At 43.5% G+C, this 16199-nt stretch overlaps 1 long non-coding RNA gene across 2 annotated transcripts; it reads right to left on the bottom strand.

Annotated features, from left to right (window-relative positions):
* Nucleotides 1-1268: 1268 nt before the first annotated feature.
* LOC114596889 (uncharacterized) lies at nt 1269-15312 on the bottom strand. 2 transcript variants are annotated; one of them, XR_003706647.2, is made up of 4 exons: nt 15110-15312; nt 5545-5630; nt 5218-5305; nt 1269-3455 (listed from the first exon to the last, which is right to left on the bottom strand). It is a non-coding gene; the product is annotated as an uncharacterized LOC114596889 (long non-coding RNA). The 2 variants fall into 2 exon arrangements; XR_003706646.2 differs by lacking the exon at nt 15110-15312 and adding an exon at nt 10822-11404.
* Between the last annotated feature and the right edge of the window lie 887 nt (nt 15313-16199).

The raw sequence follows: 16199 nt of genomic DNA, 5'->3' as shown, positions 1-16199 counted from the left end.
GTCCCAGTGAACACAGCGGGGATTTCTTCAGAGTAGACCTGTATAAGATTGCACTGTTAATTGCCCTCACGTCAGTTTCTGGCCCGTAGGGAGTAGGCTTTAATTACTGATTTCCTCACATTTTTTCCTTGACATTTTTATACTGAACTAGCATACAGAACGTAAGGGGGAAACAGCAATTAAAGCTTCTCTCCGCTGATGCCTCAGCTACAACATATTCCCTAGGCTACAAAAAATTGGGCAGGATGTATGAACTGGAAGCTTGTTAAGGAAAGGCACAGCAGCTCCGAAAAGCCTTCAGAGCACTTAGCCTGTCCACAATGGTGCCTGCAACACATTTGATTGCAAAAAGAGAGACGCTAACCAGGTCTTTCTTGACATTGATGCATGCAGGGGTAGCCAACGTGGTGCTCCCCAGATGTTGTTGGACTTCAGTTCCAGTCAGCCCCAGCTGGCGTGGGCAAAGGTGTTTTGGTGAGAGGTACTTTAGTGAGACCTACCTTAGGAGATGTTTGGCCAAGAGGTGAATCGGAAAATAGGAAAATGGAAAGTATCTCTCCATTGTATTTTTCATCTGTCTACCAGTGGCTGGCTGAAGGTCACCTCGTAAATTTCATGGCCAAGAGAGCATTGGAATCATACTCTTCAGGTCCTAGTCCAACACTCCCATAGCTTTTAGGGTTCTTGCCTTGTTTGTTTTTCATAGTTACTACCTATATCCCATGCTTCCACTGAAGAACAGCGCTCAAGGCAGCTCACCCCAAACCGCCAGCAATGGAGGACGTAACATGAAATAATGATGATCGAAGGACACAAAATCAGAGACGGTGATGGCAGGTCAGATAACTTCAAAACAAGGAGCAGCATTATTTAACCTTCCAACGGGTAGGTTAGAATGATATATAAAAAGAAGCCTAAGGTCAACAAGCTTTGTGGCTGAAAAAGGAATTCTGATCTTGGTCTCTCTCCCCCCCCCCCCCCCAGTATAGTATAACAACACTCTGTTTCTTATGCCACACTATCATCTAGCCAGCTTGCACTTCAGCTGGGGCCCCCACTTTTCTAAGTGCCTCCCCTCAACTCACCCTGGCTCTTTATAGTTCTCCTCAGCTGGGAAAGGGGTCTAGCATAATCACTGCTTACTAGGGGTGTTATTTCCAGAAAGAGGAAAGCTACGTAAGATAGTTGAGTACGGTTCAGTTCCATCGGATCAGAAGGACATGGACGCACACAACACTTGAGTAATGTATGCCCGCTGTGATCTGGTGCAAACTGCAAAGTATTATTATTTATTATTTATTGAATTTATATACCTGGAGGTCTCAGGGCGGTTCACAGAACAAAATCAAAATATAAAACCATGAAATATATAATCAAAATAAAACAACAACCCAATAACATGCCCCCCAAATAAACATTTTAAAAGGGAAAAGGGCAATAAAATGTATAGTCAGGCAGCATTTATATATTTTTCTTCCTATACTTTGAGCAATATGCTTGAACACTTTACTCAAGTTATAAAATGGGAATAGTAAGTAACCAACACCACAGGACTGTTGTGAGAGGAAATGCAGTGAACACTGGTAATTTACGGGCAAACTGAAAATGCTGAATAAATGATTAAGTGTGGTGCAATTATTTTCTGGGTCTCATGTGTATTTTTAAAACATTCAGTTTCAATCCATAAGAAGTCAGCATTAAAGGGAGAATAAATGAGAGATAAAGGTTTGAGCATTTTAAAAACACATAAACAATGCACACTTGCAGATAGAAAGAAACTGAAGCCAGGGCCTGAAATGTTTTTGCTCTGCATTTAAAGTCAGAAACAGGAGCAAATTCTTTCATACTTTCCCAGACTATAGCAATGCCCTTGACAGTCAGATAACCCATAGTCCGCAAAATCTGAAATATGTCATCAAGACTTTATTTTACTGCCCAATGTTCCTTGGCCCTGTTGCGTCTCTCAGGCTCTGCTCACCCCCACAAAGCTTACTAGACTATACAAGCAAAAGCTAAGCCAATGAGAGGAAGGGGTGGGCTAAGACATCAAAAGAAGATGCGGTGAAAAGGGGAGCAGGGCTACATACGCCACGGAATGGAGCAGTACAGAAAACAGTGAAGTAAAATATGACGGAGCAATCTTGCTTTTGCCTCCCACTTCCGTGAACAATGGGAGGTTCAGGGACGCCTTCAGCAAGAGTCTGGGGGAGCGGATCAGGGAGAGAGCTTTGCAGACTTAGGATGATTTTGTTAAAGCAACAACAGCAACACAATACTATTAATCTGAAATGTCTAAGTTGAAAAGTCGGAGGTGCAGCAGCAAGTATAGACACCGCTGGTCTCAGACTATCGTTTCAAAGGCCAGCTACCTGAGCGCACAGGCTAGACAGCTGTCTTCAACCCAGCAGCTGCCACAGAACTATTGTCCAGCCCTGTGGACAGTGGCAATACATGTTATGTGGAGCTACCATTGGGCTTGGTCCAGAAGCTTCAGCTGATGCAACATATTGACAGCTAGACTGTTAGTCTAGTCGTTTCTGGTGCTTGCAGTGGCTGCTCATATGCTACCAGGCCAAGTTGCTGTTAGGTTAGGCTTTACTTGAAAATTTACATCCATGAATCAAATTAAATTATTAAGTAAAGCAGCGTTGTCTTAAGGTGAGACAGTTATCTTAAAATTCAACAACATAGAAGGGAAGGTCCCCCCAATATATGGTGGCTCACATTGCTCAATCCATACTTTCTATCAGACCTCTCTGAGTTGGCCCACCTCTTCACCATAGTCACCATTGCCCTTTCAGTGACACACTCCCTCTGGGTCCAGTGTTCCCAGAAAGAACATCAGGAGGAAGGTGGAGGATGCTGTTCCAGCTTCTCACTCTTGCCACTGCTTGCCTGCCCAGAAAGGCAACAGTAGGACCAGGAAGGAAGGAAGGAAGGAAGGAAGGAAGGAAGGAAGGAAGGAAGGAAGGAAGGAAGGAAGGAAGATATATGATTTTAAATAGTATAAGCACATTACAAACAACAATTCAAAATCCAAATATCAAGATTATTCTGAATCTCCTGACTTCCCCCCATCCCTTCCAGGGGTCCTGATGGTAATATTTACACCTGTATATCAATATTTATCCAAATTCTTATCCTTCTAAATTATCCATACTTTCTGTTACTTTACAAGTGTGGTTAATATCCTGCCAGTGTTTTAACCCGCTTGCAGTGGTCTTGTAAATAAATCATAAACTTTTCCCATTTTCTTTCAAAGTTCATGTCTTCTTGATTTCTAAGCTTCCCAGTTAATTTTGCCATTTTGACATAGTCCATCATCTTGGTTTGCCATTATTCTCTGGTCGGGGCTGTTTCTTCCTTCCATCTCTGGGCTAGTAGTATCCATGTAGCTGCTGTCGCATACATGAACAATCTTTTCTGGTCCTTTGGAATCTCGGTACCTATAATTCCTAATAAATAAGCTTCTGGTTTTTTAACAAAAGTTATTTTAAACATTTTTTTCATTTCATTATATATCAACCCCCCCCCCCAAGAAAATTAATTACTTTACATATCCACCACATATGATAAAAGGTACCTTCTTTTTCTTTACATTTCCAGCAAGTTTTTGTGCTCATTCTTTACATTTTTGCTAATTTAGCAAGGGTCAAATACCAAGGAAACTCTATTTTTTCAATTATGAAGAAGAATATGTATAATTTGGTACCCTGTTTTGTTGATCAAATAAAAAAAGGGTGACATATAAATGGTCCGTATGTGAGTTTCCCATATAAACCTTGTTAACCAAAATATGATGTAATGTAGATGCTATTGAAAACTGGTACTCTCATTCCCCCCCCCCCCAATTAACATAAATATTCCTGCCTTTCATTTCCTTTGTATCCCTAATCTTTTGTTCATTTAATTCACTGGTAAGTGCTAAGCAAGCAAGCAAAAAAAAAAAAAAAAAGGCCCCACCTTCCCAAGTGAAGATTACCCAACAAAAGAAATTCATTTGGGCTAAATAGGAGGCCATTATCATACCTTGCATTCCCTGCTGTCACAAACTATATTTCCATGGGCAAATGAACAGGTAAAACTCCCCAGATTGGGGAACAAGGCACATCTTTGAGGACTCTGTTGAAAACCTCAAAGTAAACAGCAATCTGGAATGTATTAAGGACAGTTTAGATGTAAATGGTTCTAACCTTCACAAGAACTGTATTTTATCTTTACCTGTTTTATTGGGAAGGTCTTTCAAATTATTGCATTAATATCCCACCTTCATTGACAGAATTCAAGGCAGCATACGCAGGTTGATGTACCCAGTGTTGGCTTTGCACCTGCAGAATGCACTTCCTCTCGTCCAAGTCAAAGCACTGAATTTTCAAAGCCCCATGCCCACCACCAACTGCAGTACTCTGTGCCACCTTCCAGAGGGTTCACCAGCACACACAAATTGGGAACACAAAAATAGGTAGGAGAGCTCAGCAAAAATGGGGTGCCTTGCCTTACATGAGTTGAAGCACTTTCTGCTAGTGCAAAGGCACCATCCATGGTTCCCAGGAGGTCTCCCAGCCAGGCACTGAGACACAGATCTGATGATTGTGAACCTAGATGATGTTCTATGCCTATAGCGTACATGGGATTTTGTTTGTACCTGGGATGGAGGGAGGGGAACAGTGTTTGTCTACTGGCACATTCAAAGTTTCTTCCACAGATATGGCCACTGTTTCTTCTTTTGTTAAAAAACATATCTATTTAAAATGTATGTCTTGCTTTTCCAACTGAAGCTCATAGTAGGTTAGTGGAACAATCATTAAAATAATATAATAAAATATTTAAATAAGAAAACAAACATCTGTACAACCAATACAAAAAAACACTAAGCAGAATAGCTTCTAATGGTAAAAGGTGTTGCCGTAAGTCATTGCTGCTAATGTTGGTAACTTTAGTAATTGCTTCTAATCTGATTATGTTTTCTCATTACTGTATCTTACGAAATCTGGTACCCCACTTTGAAGGAGCAACCACACTTTAAAAGGTGGTATATAGATCAGCCAATAGACAGACTAAGAGAAGTAAAGGAAATACTTTGCAAAACCATGTTTAACTTTCCATTCTAACAGCTAAAGGCGGCCTGCACTAGCAAGTAAACCCAGGAAGCAAGTTTCACAATTGCAAGAGCGGAACAGAAAAGGCTAAGAGCAATGCTTCATTGAAATACCTGACCATACAGGTGGTTGGTGAAGGGTGTCAAATGGGAAGATGCATGGCTGGTTCAGGCTATCCCTAGAAAAACTAGCATCTTGGATTTTGCCTGGAAACCAAAGTGCCAAAGCATATCAGTGATACCCATTGCTTGATAACAATCAAATCAGTAGCCTCAAGAAATACAGTAAGTTTAGAATCCTCAGGAATAGCCCCACAAAGCCCACATGTTACAACAATTTAAAATCCAGTATTAGAAATGGTTAAAGCAAATTACGGTCCTGGGAATAGGGTGGATCCTGTAAACACACAGTGTTGATAATCCATGCTATAAAAGTAGGTGAATACCTCTGCAGGGGCTGTAACTTGGCAGGTTATCAGACACACTTGTCCAAGGATCCTGTCTGCATCCTCTCAGGCAACAAAACCTGAAACTGACCCAAAACAATTCCGGTAAACAGGAGTTATGAGAAACCTCTGGCCCAGACTGCAGCAATGATGGAGTCCAAGCCACATCACAACAAACTCTGTCTCTTAACTGCCTTCAAATTAGGCACGGTCAGCAATTGAAAATATGCAATAGACAACAGTAATACCAGCGTGTAAAAGCACCCAGGAGAAAACAAGCTACAGTTCAGAAAAAGAGAGACTGCGCCACTTTCTTCCCAATGTATTTTATTTTGGGAGGAAATGTTTTCTCAACCCAATGCAAGACTTACAGATCTGGAAATTAGCTATGCATTGATTGTTAAGTTTATACAGTATAAACAAACTTTTAAACTCTCCCCCCACTCCAGATACTTTATTACAGCTGTTTACACATAATTACTATATTACATTTTTATCCTGCCCTTCCTCCAAGCAACTCAGGGCAACATACATGGTTGTGCCTCTGCCCATTTTATTCATACAAATACACCATGAAAGATGGTGACTGGCCTATAGCCACCAGTATGTTTCATGGCTGAGTGGGCCTTTGAACTCATGAGCCACATTGGGTTGGACCTGGTCTAAGGTTTCGGTGGCTTGTTTTCTGGTGGTGATCCTAACAGATTCGAAGCACAGGACTTCTAAACAAAGCAGAGAAAAGCATAGTGCTAAAGTTATGGGAAAGGGTACCTAGAAACAAATCTGTTGATACTGTAGGGGCGCTCCTCAATCTATGGCTCAGCCACAATAAATAGGTAGCTATCATTCTCACCTCCCAGAAAGTCCCCCAAACCAGTTAGCTCCAGATCATTTTCTCAGGAGATCAGGCGGACTGAGAAAGGTGGTTAGAGATTTCAAAGCAGTGGCCACCAGTCAGGGATGTTGTAGTAGTTAATTCCCTACATTAGCAGGGGCTTAGACAACATGACCCTTTAGGGTTCCTTCCCACTGTATAATTCTGCTTAGGACAAAGTTAAATGGTGATTGCTGACCAGGTCTGTATAGCTTGAAAGCTGTGATCTTATATACATTTACAAGTCCCGCTAAACTTGAGTAGAATTGCGCTGCTAGTCAAAGAGCATTCAAACGCGCAGGAAAAACATGCATGCATTCAAAGGAAACTGGCACATTCTAGGAAACGCCGCTCAAATTAAAAATTGGCCGTGTCTTGTTTTACATACAGTCAATCAATCAAATTCAAAAGCTGATTTTTCTTTAAACTATTTGGGTCAAATTTTTCTTCATGTCTCTTGTCATAGCCTAAGAAGACCTTATCAACACAGATGAAGCCAAAAGTTCCCTTTCTTCATTCAAAGAAAAGTGAGTTTTAAGTGTTCTTCAGAAGATAACAAAACCCAAGGTACTCTCCAGTCCAGTGTCCTTGTGCTGAGTCACTTTAACTATTAACATCCTGGCCTACATTTGTTGTTATTTACATTCTGGAATCACAATGCAATTAATGACTCTGCAGTGATGTCCAAGTGCCCTTCTCCTATAACTGCATGTCTGTCTTTTGAAGCATTCATATGCTAAGGCCCTTCACAGAAAGTGACTATTGTTCCTCTTTGGCCTTCCTTCATCTCCACTCAGGCTAGTCTATTTAAATGACAACATTCAAAAGGTTAACCAAGCCACCCAAGTGCCTTTTTTAAAAAAAGAAAATAAAGGAAATCCAAGTCTAGTAAAAGCAATAAAAAAGCAGAGTAAATTGCAGCTGGCTAAATGCCAGATGAAAATTAAGAGGGAAAATTTGAAAACCAATATGCAGCCAAGACTACGGAGGTGCGAGAAAAGAAAAGAAAGACATTTCGATTAGACTTGCAAATGTTCATAATCTTCCGGTGAAAGTTATACTTTTGCATCACTTCTTCACAAAGAATAGGGGGATAAAAAAAAAAAAGCCACCCCGTCATAAAGATGAGATTATGGGGAAGGCGGGAGTGAATCAATAAAGGAGGCACTATGGAACAAACTCAGTTAAGGTCTTGGGGGCAATCTGGAGAATGTTAGGAAAAAAACTAAATCCTATTGAAATCAATGGAACTCACACTGGCATTTAAGTTGAAAAGTGCTTCCCAAAGACTTGGTCGGCACTGATCTTTCCCCCAGATCAGTACTTTGCTAAATTATATTAATAATTGGGCTAGCCTTATTTCAGTTTGAAAAAGACCCTACATCATACTGTAACAGGTTGTGCCTACTGAGAGGCTCCAGTTCTGCTTGGGTTGATATTGGTGGCAAAATGTCTGTTACCACATACAAAAATAGGATCTAAACCAAGCACATGAAAGTGATTTTGTTATTTTTTTAAAAAGAAAATCAATTAAACAGCTGCCACATTCCAGCTATTCTCTTTTAAGTACTTGAGAGCCAGTGTACTGTAGTAGGTGAACTGTTCTGAGTATCAAGTTTGAGGATATTGGGTAGTTTTAGGTTCAAATCCCCAATCACCCATGGAGTTCTCAGTCTGAGGTACTGTTTAGTGAACCTCAAAAGGATATTCCAATAACAAACCACAGTGTCACATAAATGGTGGAGCAAATTTGCTTTCTGATGCTCCAGAGGTTAGGACCCAAAAGAACGGGTTCAATGAACAAGAGGATTTTGACTAAATGTTAAAAGCAGACTGCTTCAGACACTGGTGGAAACTCATTGCTAGAGGTTTTTATGCAGAGCGTGAATGGCCACCTCTAAGTTATATTGTGTCTGATTTTCTGCATTGAACTATAGTCAGATTATCTCCTTTCCATCGCTATGAGTCTGTGAAATAGGCCATTCAGTAGTATTTCAACCATATACATATTTAAAGTTTTCATTTTCAATCGCATATACTGATGCGGTGAGGGAGAAGGGGAATTTTTACTTGCCCCATATTCTGCTGCAGATTTTATTTCACTGGGGGACAGCAAGGGTAGGACAACTCTGTAATTCAGACCAAATATTTGGTTGCACATTTGTTATGCATAGAATTTATCCAAAGCAACCTCTCCATTCCTTAGCTGCTTTGAGATGCATCTCACTTTGGGAAGCATTCACAAATTCACTTAACATTGATTAAAGGTAAAGGGACCCCTGACCATTAGGTCCAGTCGCGGTCAACTCTGGGGTTGAAGTGCTCATCTCGCTTTACTGGCCGAGGGAGCCGGCGTACAGCTTCCGGGTCATGTGGCCAGCATGACTAAATCGCTTCTGGCAAACCAGAGCAGTGCATGGAAAAGCCGTTTACCTTCCCGCTGGAGCGGTACCTATTTATCTACTTGCACTTTGACGTGCTTTCAAACTGCTAGGTTGGCAGGAGCTGGGACCGAGCAACGGGAGCTCACCCCGTTGTGGGGATTCGAACCACCGACCTTCTGATCAGCAAGCCCTAGGCTCTGTGGTTTAACCCACAGTGCCACCCGCATCCCTAACACTGATTAATGACCCCTTATTGCTCTTTTGTTCACACAGAGTTGTTAGGATTCTTTGAAAAGCCTTTAGAATGCTACTTTTTTTAAAAAGGCAGAATACAGTTCTTCCTCACCCTTGCCAGTGATTGAGAGAACAATCCTACATTAAATACATTGTAAGAAATGGGGATGGATGGGTGTGTGTGTGCGCGCGCGCGCGCGTGGAATTGGTAACCAATGCAGTCAGGCCAGGACTGGTGTTATGTGCTCAGACCCATCTTGCCCCAGTGAGCAACCTGGCCTCTGAATTCTGCAGTAGCTGAAGTTTCTGAGCAGTCTGCAAAGGCAGCCCATGTATAACACTGCAATGCGTAACCTAGATGTTACCAAAGCAAAGACAAAGCTGATAGGAGATACTTCATGCCACCACAGCCACTTGAGCCTTGAGTAATAGATTCAGAAATACCCGCAAGCTACTCACCTGTTCCGTGCCCATCACAATATGATTTATGCAGGGACCAAGCAAATGTATTGACTCCCCATGAGGACTTTGCACCCACTTGGCTCCTCCTCAGTCATTTTAGCTCTGTGTAGCAGGATTTCATCATGCAGGATTTGGCTTAGTGTTGGTCTGAACAGGATCATAATTAAGCACGCTCCTCAAATACAATCAAGAACAAGTCTTGGCTACAAATTGTGGCTGGGGAGAAGAGGGCTTAACCACGATCCTGTGTTTGGACAACACGCAGTGCCAAACCTGGGCTAAGCTGCCATGCTATGCTAAGCTAATAGGACCAGGGGAGGAGCAAAGGGGATGTAATGTCTAGGAGCCAGCATGTTTGCACTGTGTCATGGTTTGATTTATCCCCACGTGCAAATGGAGCAATCAAATCACACAATTCAAATATGGTCAGAGGCAGTAATGCTTTTGAACACCAGTTGCTGGAAACTGCAGGAGGGGGAAATGTACTTGCGCTCTGTGGCTACTGTGGGGACAGGATGCTGAACTAGTGGGCCTGATCCAGCGGGCTTTTCTTACATTCTAATGTTTATACTAAATAAACCATCTCACCCCTTGCTTTTCCCTGTAAGACCAATTGCAGTCGTTAACAGGTTTACCACACGTATCAGCCAGTCACCCATTCCCACCACCCTTCTGAGTAATACCCCTCCCCACCCTCTCACTATATATAAGGGTCTGGTAACTTCTGTTTCAGTGTATCTGTAGGAAGTGTGCATGCACACAAAAGCTCATACCAATAACAAACTTAGTTGGTCTCTAAGCTGCTACTGGAAGGAATTTTTTTATTTTGTTTATGCTAAATAAGTGTGTGAATTAGCTGTATTTAAGGCATTATGGTGAAAAGCAGTCCATAAATGCGATAAATTAGTAAAATAAAAATGTCTGCACCATGCTTCCTCAAGTTGCTCAGGATGACACACAAGCAGCTTTCCCACTTTCTCTTCCCAACCACCCTGTGATGGAGGTTGCACCAAGGTAGCAATGTGAGATGTTTTAAACATGTTTTGTTGAGAGTTCCAGGGGTTATTTGTGCTTGCGACAGCACTGAGGGTGTGCCCTCCTCTCGCCCAGTTCCAAGCAATGAGTGAAGGTTCCAACTCCACAACTCACCTGGCACACTGATGAACAGTCATTAGATGCGATATATAAATTGCAAGTAATAGTAAAGTAAAGCTGGCATCTCCCAGGGACACGTTAGCAGGCTTGCACATTTGCATATATGCATCCACACATTTTATCTTGACACTGCAAACTTGGGGGGAGGGGAAAGAAATAATCACCAACCTTTCAGAAATACTGATGTTATCAAGTCCTGGAACAGCTGAGTCACAACCTGGTGCTTGACTGATCAACTCTTCTCAGCTATCTGAAGTATTTACAATGCGTCATCAAGATGGTTTTGGTCTTTCCCTCTAAATGCCAGTTACTTAGTGAGTTCTTGTTATTCCTCTCTACTGGCGTGTTTTACTGGTGAGTTCAGGTTTCCTACCTGAGTGTGACATGGATCAATAAAGGGACTTTCTTCAGCAGAAGGTACAAGACTTTTCATATGTGGTGGGCATGTGAATGGGTGCAACCATTTTGGGAAGGGATATTTACAAAACAGAATAAAGCAAAATCACAAACCAGGATGTGCAATGCAATCCATGCCTAGGTTTATGAACAATCTTCAAAGATATTCAGCAAGGAACTCACCATTTTTTCTTCTGGTAGCGGCACAATTACTTATAGCAAAGAACCAGAAAGGACTTGATCACTTGCACATCACACAATGGAAACAGAAGATATGGACAATTGCTTTATCTGAGACACTAACTAACAGAGTAAAAAGGTAAAGGTACCCCTGACCGTAAGGTCCTGTCACGGACGACGCCCTCAATGACGTATCCAATATGGACAATCCTGTTGGATTATGGCACCCTTTTATACAATATTCAAATGAAAACCCTGATGATTGGCAACAGTCAACTATGCATTTATGGGGAAATTTGATGCATTAGTCTTCTGTTTGGGGGGGGATAGGAAGGGGGGAAATCAATTGTATTGTTGTTGTTTATGTTCATGCTCATATTTTTCTTGAAAAATTAATGAAATTAAAATAAAGGGACTTCTAAATATTCTCTCTTTCATTTAGAGGACAGAAAAAGGAGCAGGGGACAACCATGGAGTTTTCATGGTCCGTGCCGGATAGGATTCTGAATGCATTGAGGCTGCAACCAAATGCAAACCTTGTAGGAAGTAAGTCCTACTGAACTCAACGGGACTTAGTTCTGAGGAAATATGTTTAGGATTGCACTGTGATTGTCTCAAGGGTCTAACTCTAGAAAAATGTGTGTGTTAATGACAGTAATTTTCTTGGAATACGAGGGAAGAGAACCATGTTGAGCTGCATGTCCATTGGAAGTGTCACTTTGGGGCCGTGGGTGTAGGTGAGCTGGTTGAATTCAATCCAAGATACAACATTATGATTCCTGCCCACCTGTGCCAGGGAAGGAGGTAGGCATGCCTCCAAGGGAGAACGCTAGCAGTAAAGGAGAAAATGGCAGCAATTCACTTAGTTGGGCAAAAAGTACAGGGGTCTGCTCAGGGGCACTGTAAAAGCATGGTAAGGGGAACACAGGAATGTCAGACTATTTGGCCACCTGTCCAAGTATTGCTACTCTGACTGGCAACAGCTCTTCAGCATCTTTGGCAGAGGTCTTTCACATACTTTACCTCCTGCTTTTCTAACTGGAGAGGCCAAGGATTCCACCCGAGACCTTTGGCATGCAAAGCATGTGCTCTCTTGCTGAACTATGACTACTCCCATTGCAGCACCTGAAATTGTCCCTGGATTGCCATCTTCTTCTGGCAGGGGAAGGAAACCTATTTTTTAGATATTTAGTTAGATATTTTTGCCTTCTTTTCAATGCAAAAAAAGGGGAGGCTTGGCAAAGCAGCTTACAATATTGCTTAGATTACAATGTTAGCGAAAAATATAATTTTGGAACCGTAACAAATAGTATTACCAAATATATTTTATCTGAGTCCAGTTCTATGACTAGGTATTCCCCAGCAGTAGATCCTAAGTATGCCCTAGAATGTTCATAATGGGAGCCTCCGAGAACTGAAGCTGCTCCAACCCAGGTTTTGGGGTACTTTAGAACAGCTGTGAGGGACCCTGCAGCCCTCAGCATGTTGCTGGATGCCAATTCCCATAATGGCCAAGGATCAGGGAATGATGGGAATCGGAGTCCAGCAACATCTGGATTCAATGGCACCAGACTCCCTGTCCATGTATGGCAAAAACACAACCCACTATATTGTATGCAATTGTATGCCTACAAGATTTGTACAGTGGACACTCGGATTGCAAAAGTGATCCGTGCGGGATGCACATTCGCAACCCGCAGCATTTGCAACCTGCAGTGGCACGTCTGTGCATGCGCGGGTTGCGATTCGGCGCTTCTGCGCAAAACGCGATTTAGTGCTTCTGCGCATGCATGACCACCAAAACCCGGAAGTAATCCGTTCCGGTACTTCCAGGTTCCCGTGGTCCGTAACCCCAAAAAAATGCAACCTGAAGCGTCTGTAACCCGAGGTATGACTGTATACTGCTTGGCATTTACTGTACTCCCTTTCTGATTCACAAGCACAATTAAGTAAATAGCGCTTAACAAACTGGTCAGGGAGAGTACAGCACAATATGTGCATAGGGCTCCTTTGCCAATGAGAGCGGCAGGAAGACTCTTAGTGACTCCTTCTGTATCAGGGAAGATTATTACATTCTCTTCTTCTACGCCCCTACAATTGTGTTGTTCAGTTTACTTCCCAGTCCAAATCCTAAAACTTGTATTTTAAAAATAATAAAGCTTACTGCTCATAAGCAAAGCACCGGGCTCTATTACAGCATTAGCAACAAAAAAACTGGCCTTCCCTTTAGTCTTAAAAAAACCTACACAAAACTATTGTTGGAAAGTTTTCCAAGGCTCTCAAAACAGCAGCTGCTGCGGTGAAAACAGCGAGCTTCCCTTTCACAGTTCCGACGGGTCCTCGTCTTAGAGACATTACGGTGCGCGGTGGTGATAAGAGAAACCATGTGGGCTTGTTAACTTAGGCACAGGCAGGAATGATAGGAATTCGCAGCGCTTCCATTTAATGATCAGAGCACAGAAGCCTCAATTAAAGCGATATCGCCCAATATTTCTCCCAGCTTCGGGTTCGATACAAAGCCCACAAACCTTGCCTAACCTACGAGCCTCGGCGTTAACTTTTAACGCGCTTAGGATCCCTCCCGGTTTAGCGTGGGAAAATAAGGAGAACCGGAGCATTAAATGAGCAGTGTCTTTTCTTATAAAAATACAGATGCTATTCAGCGCCCCCCCCCCGCTCTTAAAACAAACACAAAGGGAGCAGACTACAGACGTATCGTATATTAAACATCTCCAAAAGCACTTTGAAACCGGTAGCATCCCCTCCCCCTCCCCTCCCCACTCTCATAGTTTCGGAAATTATCGAAAGAGCCCAGAATTTTCCCCGCCGCCCCCCCAACTCCGCCGCAATCATCATATGCATTATCCGGTTGCATTTTGATCCATCTCTTTTATTCAAGTACAATGTAGGCAGTGGCCCTTACGTAAGGGGGACCCTTTGCTATTTTGCTTTTTTAAGTAGGAATGCGCAAAAGAAAGCCCGAGATTATGTAGCTTCGCTCGCCAGACGAGAAAGCTGAGAGAGGAAACTCGTCTTAACCGCAACTCTCCAGCGCAGCAACAGATAACTTCTGCTTTCTTGCTTGCATCCCCCTGATTGGAAGAAGGTTGCATATACTTTTCTCCTTTTTTATTTTTTGGAAAGCGAGGCGGAGGGGGGGGGCGGGGAGAGACACAAGAGGAAAAATGTTCATTACATCATGAGAAAGTGCCTACACACACACACACACACACGTTTCAACTTCCTGATGTTGCTGCTATATCCAATCCAAGCAAGATCAGGCAGAATTTCTCACCGCGAGAGCGGGAGAAAAGCACTATTAGACGGCGTCGGGAAGGGGGTGGCTGGGTGGGTTGAGGATTTCACGCATTAAGCACGTCGCTGGGGTCGGTTTGGGAGGCAATGCCTTGCGAGAAGCGCGGCTGGCCAAGATACACGATGCTTGCAAACAATTGCAAAGGCAAGCAAGACGCAGCAAGCCTCTGGCAAACGTGCGCGCCGCGGTGTGGTAGGTAAACCTCAGGAAGAGTATGCGCCCCCGCGCAGCCCGGCCGAGGTACAACAACCCATGCGGCGCTGTGCACCGACAGACACAGATCTAACCACGGGCCCTTCCCAAATATGTGGCCGGTTTTGTTTCGTTTAGAATGCCAAAGACCTTTTCACATATAAGGGGGTGGGTTTTTTAAGGGACTCAGAAGACGCTTGCCAGAATCCACACGGGGGAGGGGGTGGTTAGAGAGAGCCAGTGTGCGTAATTGCAACATTTTCCGCCGCTCGACTGGTTATTAATGTCATCTGCACAGACGGCAGTCCTTTGCCCCCTTACCTAGGAGCAAGTCGCACTGAGCACGAGGCGGCGGGGGGGGGTGAAGCTTACTTCCGAGTAAACGAGCCTAGGAGCCCGCAGCACATGTGCCCTTAAGGGCGCCTCTTCCTCATACGCGCCTCCTCGGAGAAGAAGACGAGCGGAGAGGAACCAACTCCGAAGCCAATGCAGGCTGGAGGGAGCAGGCGAGATCGCCTGCAGCAGCCCCCTAACAGTCGCACCATGTGGGGCTCTCTTTGACTCAGCGCCCCACTCCACCTCTCCTTCCGAGTCCCTCAGGAGTGATAGCCCCACTCTTCTTCCTAAGTTTTATTCTAAAAGAGACCCACTGATTGCAACCAATATTTTGGATTTGGGGGGGTTGACAGACCGAAATATCTCGCCGCCACCTCCCGAGTTGCAACTACGAGGTGTGTTTTTTCTAAAAACTTCGGTAAAGCTGTCAGAACAAACCTAAAACTTACGTGCCGTTTATATTCGAGCTCTTGATTATTACTCCCCCCCCCCATCAAAATCCTGAGTGAAAAATGAAAGAGGGGTGCGCTTTAGCCAACACCATGTGAAAACGGAACGTGAGACCTAAAAGGAGCTGCATTTTTTAATGAGAGCCTTGGAAAGATTTAACAATGGAAAACATTGACCGAGCGGAGAAAGCGCGGAGAGGAGGGGGTGGAGCGGAGGGGGCAACGAACTCCTTTAAAGTTGCCGATCAGGTATCTCGCTCAAGGTGAGATTCCACCTACACATGTGGGAAGTGGTTTGTTTAATTTATGGCATTCTTACAAACAAAAGAAGGCTGGTTCCCGGCGCTGGGGATCGAGGGGAAAGTGCGCACATTTGAAGGGGCAGAAATGCCGGAGCGCATATGCGAAGCTGGTATATCGGATGGTCCCTTTTCCAGTTGAAAGGGCAATCGGCCCTCCTACCGTGGAAGACAGCAAGGTAATCGCTGATTTGAGTAATCCCAAATCCATGCAGGGAATGGGCAAAGGGCGAATGTCTAAATACGAATCTGTGTTTCATATCTCCTACATAACCACCTACCATCCCCACGCGCGCACCCCAAACTGCGGTTGCCCTACACTTTCCCTTTTGCGTGATCTCTTAAACCAGACACGTGCACTACGAAAGCCCCCTTCCT

Source organism: Podarcis muralis, chromosome 1 (assembly GCF_964188315.1).
Source record: "Podarcis muralis chromosome 1, rPodMur119.hap1.1, whole genome shotgun sequence".
NCBI classification, from domain to species: domain Eukaryota; kingdom Metazoa; phylum Chordata; class Lepidosauria; order Squamata; family Lacertidae; genus Podarcis; species Podarcis muralis.
The sequence above is the reverse complement of the archived record's forward strand: the minus strand, read 5'-3'. Positions and strand labels throughout refer to the sequence as shown.